Source organism: Photinus pyralis, unplaced genomic scaffold (assembly GCF_008802855.1).
Source record: "Photinus pyralis isolate 1611_PpyrPB1 unplaced genomic scaffold, Ppyr1.3 Ppyr1.4_LG7, whole genome shotgun sequence".
In the NCBI taxonomy this organism is placed as follows: Eukaryota; Metazoa; Arthropoda; class Insecta; order Coleoptera; family Lampyridae; genus Photinus; species Photinus pyralis.
This window is the reverse complement of record NW_022170738.1, coordinates 8,864,042-8,870,041: the sequence shown is the minus strand read 5'-3', so window position 1 is coordinate 8,870,041 and position 6,000 is coordinate 8,864,042.

Below are 6,000 nucleotides of genomic sequence, written 5' to 3'. Positions count from 1 at the left end.
CATCAAATTTTTCATTTCTCTGGAGGGGTATCAATGTTTACCTAAAACTACTATGATTGTTGTTGTCGGAGAAGGGTAATCACATTTCGTGTTAACCCCCCGGCGCTACCTTCACCCCCAAATTGTTTAAACATTCACCATGCGCTATAGAGTGTCATGAAATCTTACAATACCTAGAAAATTTGATGACCCTTCCCTAAAAACAACAGTCATAGTAGTTTTCATAGTGTTTTATTTGGTGTGTACGTACGGGGAGGGGGGAGCACCAAGGCTCCTCGGTGTTTTCTACTTCAAAGCGTTTAGCCCCTAGAATTCTGTATGGAAGTCATAGTAGTTTTCAGTAAAAAGGGTGGTGAACCTCTGAATTCAGATTTCACACTTTAAATGTATGAATTAGGGGTTGAAACTCCGAATTATAACCATAAAGTTTAAGGACAAGATAAAATCTTCATATAGCACTTTTACTCCTTCGCCTTACCCATCTAGATATTATAATTAGACAATAGAAAACATCGTGCAATAATGATTGGCTTTGGTAGGCGATTCTATGACTATAAATTTCGGTACTTACACCGAAACAAGAAGGACAAAATGCAAACGCTTTGGTAAAAGATAGCGAGATCAAAACTCAAGTAAAAAAGATATCCAATTTTACAACATCGGATGTAGGCGTGTGGTTGGAATTCCATTAAAAAAAATTTGAATAATTCAAAAACGATAAGAGCGCGAAATTTGTATAGTAGCATGTTGTGAGCATAAAATTATAGTAAAATTGGGCGATGTCCAGATTTACTTGACACGCTTTTGAATTTTCCTCCGAGCGATCGTTACCATCTGACCAATTCACTTCAACAATGCTTTCTCCTCCCAGTAACAACCGAAGAATAATTTTTGAATATGCGGCGCCCCATTCTATTAACGTGCATAATTACGCGATAAAAATTGAACAAAACGACTGTATCTCCTTTCATCGAAACGGACGGACCGTTCCAAAGAATGAAATAACGTCGTTTTCATTACAGATATTTCTGATGGGAACATTTCGTATGGAGATGTGATGCGATCAGTCGGCTGACGGAAAATATTTATTTTTTCTCCGGCATTTTTCCTCCCTAATATATAAATATTGGAGGAGAAACTACAAGCGAACGTTCCAAATTATTATCAACGAAGTGACTCAAGTGAAATATTATTAAGTAGATTTCTCCGGTTGATAGTGTTCTATGTCTGGCAACATCTGTGATAAAGAAATGCCTCAGAAGAGAAATTGTTAATCGATTGGCTCGCCCTTCAAAAATACCGAACGTATTTTTATAAGTTTTTTCTTTCCTTTGCGCTTAGAGATACGTTTTTAGATGGAATAAATATCGGCTTAGTTCACTCCACTGCTCTTACTTTTTATATTTCTTTGGTTTCTTAGTAGTTCGCCAATTTCGATGGCATTAATCGGAAAAGAACGCGGAAGTGACCGGTCGACTTTTCAGCAAAATCAAACTTTAAAGAGAATAACGTTACTAACTTTAAAGCTCATTCTGCATGAGAAGTCAACGTAAAGGATGCAGGAGACAATATATTAAGCAATAAATAAATCAGTCTGTCTTCCTTCGGGCTCCCTTTCATTACTCCACGATAAGATCATAAAACAACACATAAAGTCACCATCCAACACCGACGACGCTATTACATTTTAGAATTATTACAAGTTGATGTAAACTGGAGCGGCGTCAGTTTAAAAGCCCGATGCCAGTTGTAAAACTTCGCAATTATCCATTAAGGACATCGACGCAGGTGAGCAGCCAAAAGAGATCTGTGTCACGAGATTAGCGCATAAATTATTACATCTTGAGGAACGTTCGAGGGGATTGAGGTAACCGAAGCGCATCGCCGCGGTATTTGATGCGGTAAATTTACGTTTCCCAAGCTTGGAAATTGCAAAATGGCGCGACATTTTCTGCCTTTTGGATGTCCTGACATTCTCCCCATTTCTAAACTATCGAATGTTTTCTCCACTTTATTTCGTCCGTTGATGTGTTACACAATGCACGTAAATTCTTAGGTTGACGATATATACACAATGGGCGTCTGTTTTTGCGACGACGTCTACGGTTTTCAATTTAAAACCTTTTTTTTTAATGAGGATGCTTTACAATTCACCTGCAGAATAAACGGTCGTGGCTGATAGACGTCTGGACAATTGTCTAATTTTGTATTTAAGGTATAACTTACCTTCTTCTAAGACAATTGCAAAAAAAACGTTCTAAGGAGTTCTCTTCCAAAAATCGAAGCTGCCGCATTTCCACGTTGAATAGCAATTACCAGATTGTTAGTGGATTGTTTCTCCTCCGGCACTAATGATACGCGTTCTCCATTGGCTGCATCTCCTTCCACTAGTTTCAACAGCGATTACTTTGAAAATGTATTTTCCCTTTAATAGCTCGTACTTGGCATGTTTTTCCGACTCCGCTTTCTCAGCAGCAGACCCAACGTACCGCTTCATCGCGAACGAGAACGAAAGTATGTCTGGCGATGACGCGGAAAGCGAGTGCGTTGCATTTTATTGGGTGAAATCAGGGGTGAAATTCATGAGAGTAGTAGTACAGAATTTACACTTTAACTTCAGGTAAAAATATATGAAGTAGTAACTCCAAAAGGTCAAGTAAGTCTTGGAGAAAAGTTTAAGCAAACTCGGGCTTGTGACAAATTGTGTTACCTGCAAATTTATTTATGTATTTTATTGCAGATTTGGAAAGCACTAATTTTTGTATGTAACATGTTACACCCTTACCTTTAGCGATTATAACCAGTTTTCCACATGACGGTTTTTAGAATTTTTGTTTTTGGACTCTATTTTAAATTTTGTCCCCGAAATATAACACGTGGAACAAAAGGGGTGCATTCAGTGCTTATAAGCTCTGTTCTTCCATGCAACGCGGACAATAACAGACATACAAAATTAAATTTCTCATTGTCTCAGAAGAAAAAACAGTACTTCATTAAAACTTAATCATGTGGCATGATTACATAATTATCAACGACAATTTTAAATTTGTCAGTATCCGAATATTTTAGAATACCTCTCTGTGCGTAACAATATAACAGTAACAGTTGCTTACAAATAATAATGAAATAACGAATTGTAACAGTTTCATTTTCTCGAGTACATATAAATTATTATTGGTTGAGTGTCACTGTAATTTTTTGTTTGAGGACCGCTGCTATCGCAGTTGGTTTAGTTTAACGAACTCGGATTGGTGCATCATTTTTAATGCGCAGGTCTTACGCATTCTGTTTTCATTTCCTTGAGACTTCACTTAACAAGTGGTAACGTTTAATAACAGTCGCATACATTTTAATTTCAGGTAATTAAACGAATTTGGTGTGATATCTAATTAGTTTTGTATTGGGAGACGCTTGTCTCTAATTGTTGAGGCTATAATGTAAATTTATAGTGGATGCAGCCATTTAACCATCTTGGGGCATGGGAATTTGGGACTTCCGTTTGGTTTGGCTTGCAGAGAGCCGCTAGCAATGTTGTTCCATCGATATATGTGGATTTGGCGTTACGCCGTAATGTTTCAATTCATTTAAGTCATCTGTTTCTTCCTGAAGATAAGAATTATTGCGAATTTGTGTTTGATTGTCTCGATGTTACATGCGGCGCTTATTTTTAGCGGTTCTTGTTCCGGGAGGATTTTTCGGAAGGGACTTATGTTACATGGTACCGTGTAATGCATTGAGAGGATGAGCGAGTAGCCACCTGTATGAAGAAGTCCGACAACTAAAAATCGGGCAGCCAAGGACTCGTGTTTTACTCGTACCATCATTGGAGTCTAATCCAGAAACCTCTTTCGATTTGGCGAAGGACATAATACGCAGTTAAGTGTCGTGTCGTATTTTGTTTGTTCTTAATTTTAAAAACTCCACCATAAAACTTCTCAAATAATTTCCTTTACGAAATGGTCAAGAAAACAAATTGAATTTTACGGATAAATGCAAACATTTAGTGCCTTTAACGGAACATCTTATATGTACCTTATTCAGAAGTACTTTAGCACACTCTCCACAAGGAAATTTATATGAATTTCTCCGTTTCAAATGCAAAAATCTGCCACAGTTCTCAATCAAAGTGTCTCGAATTGCGAAAGATCCTCAATGTTGCCATCGCTTTTTTTTAACAACCATTTATCTTTATTTTGGAATTTCGATCCATATAGATAGGCTATAAAAAATATAAAATTTGGAAAAGAACGATTTTAAAGTGTCTAGCAGTGTAGTACGGACCAAAGAGTGGACATTGAATCAATCAAAATCATGTCTTGGGAATTGCAATAATGCTCTTGGTCTCTTTTCCAACGATGTTGGTGCAAGAATAACGATTTTGACATGTTTTGATCAAAATGCGTGTCTAAATATCGATGGAAGAATCTAGCGAAGGTTTCAACTTGACCTATGGAAAGAAACATGTTGATTTGTGTTATAATAAACCCATTAACCCACAGTTTTTCATGTTCCCGATTAACTCCAAGTCCTGTAACTTTATTCCAGTTGAGCCATTAGTTTCTTGAAAATGGCATCTCTTAATGTCCAAATCACCCATATACCAAATTTCAACACGAGCGGTCACTTTTAAAAAGAGTTATAGCACATATGGACCGACAGACGGATGGACGGACAAAAATGAAAAGCCATATAGGGAGTAACTAAAGTTATAGCAAACACAGACGAAGGGGGGTGACAAAGGACGAAGAACCATACAACACTATGAAGGATCTGGGAAAGGAGGATCCTTAATAAACGCTGTCCCTACTCTCTCAGTAAGTCATCAATCGCCACTAGGGGGTTAAAATATTCAACCCATCTAGTAGGAGATGGAGGGGTTAAACTGTAATGAGACTTTTTTACTTCAAAGCGCTACAATCTCACAGTGATACACAGTGATATCACCACCAACTACCAGGGGGTTAAAAGAATAATTATGCATCCCCTTGGGTGGTAATGCAGGTTGAGGGAATTTGTGACCCGATAAGTTCAAGATATTTTCTCATACAACTTTTACTTATAAAGTATAAAATTTGGTTAAAATTCATAGAAATTCTTTTTAAATAAACATTTCACAAAAAAGATATAGTTGAAAAACTAAGAAACCAGTCAAATTTCGGTAATTTTAAGGGTGGTATGGGAGAAGCACAAAGGGTGGAAGTTTATGCAAGAAAATTTGAACTAGGTACCTACTTCTCATTTTGCAAGTTCAAAGTTTCTATTCCATTGACTATATGTTAAGCTATTATAGTAGAACAAGAATAATCGTTTCCCTTGCATAGAATATACAGGCTGTCATGCATCAGCATCATGGGTAGAATGAGCCGGTCCACCGTCAAGTTGAAACCAGTAGTTTTCCCCAGGTAATGTTTCCAAGAATGGTAGAATGACATCGCGAATGCGTTTATTTCAAGGCCCATGCTAAGAAAATTATGCATACCCATCACAATTTTAGAAAATCTTAAATAAAACAGAAAACATAACAGATTAGGTGAATATAATAATTGATTGATGTGAGTTATTAAAAGTTAGTTCTAAAACACTCTGTAGAAGGGCGATCAATATTTAAATCACTCTCATGTTGCGTCAAGTCAGTATTGTTGATTTTGGATGTTTTTTTGAAATTAAAGTCTACGGAGTCATATAGGTACAGGGTCTTAAGAAAAGCATTACAAAGTGAAAGATTTTGAAAGATCTTGAATAACTGGGTATAGGGAAATGTGGTATCAAACGACGTAGATTTTCATGTAGATTTTGAAAATGCAATGATATACCTAGGGCAAAACCGGAAATGGAACGATCATGATGATATTTTCTTTCGATAGATCATAAAAAGCTGTATCAGTGTGTATGTTTTCAGATTTAAATTATTAATGGGATTCAGAATACTTTTAGGTAACGGTTTGCGTGCAACAGCCTGTACAACAGAACACAATGTCAATCTCAAATATTGGTTTAAAA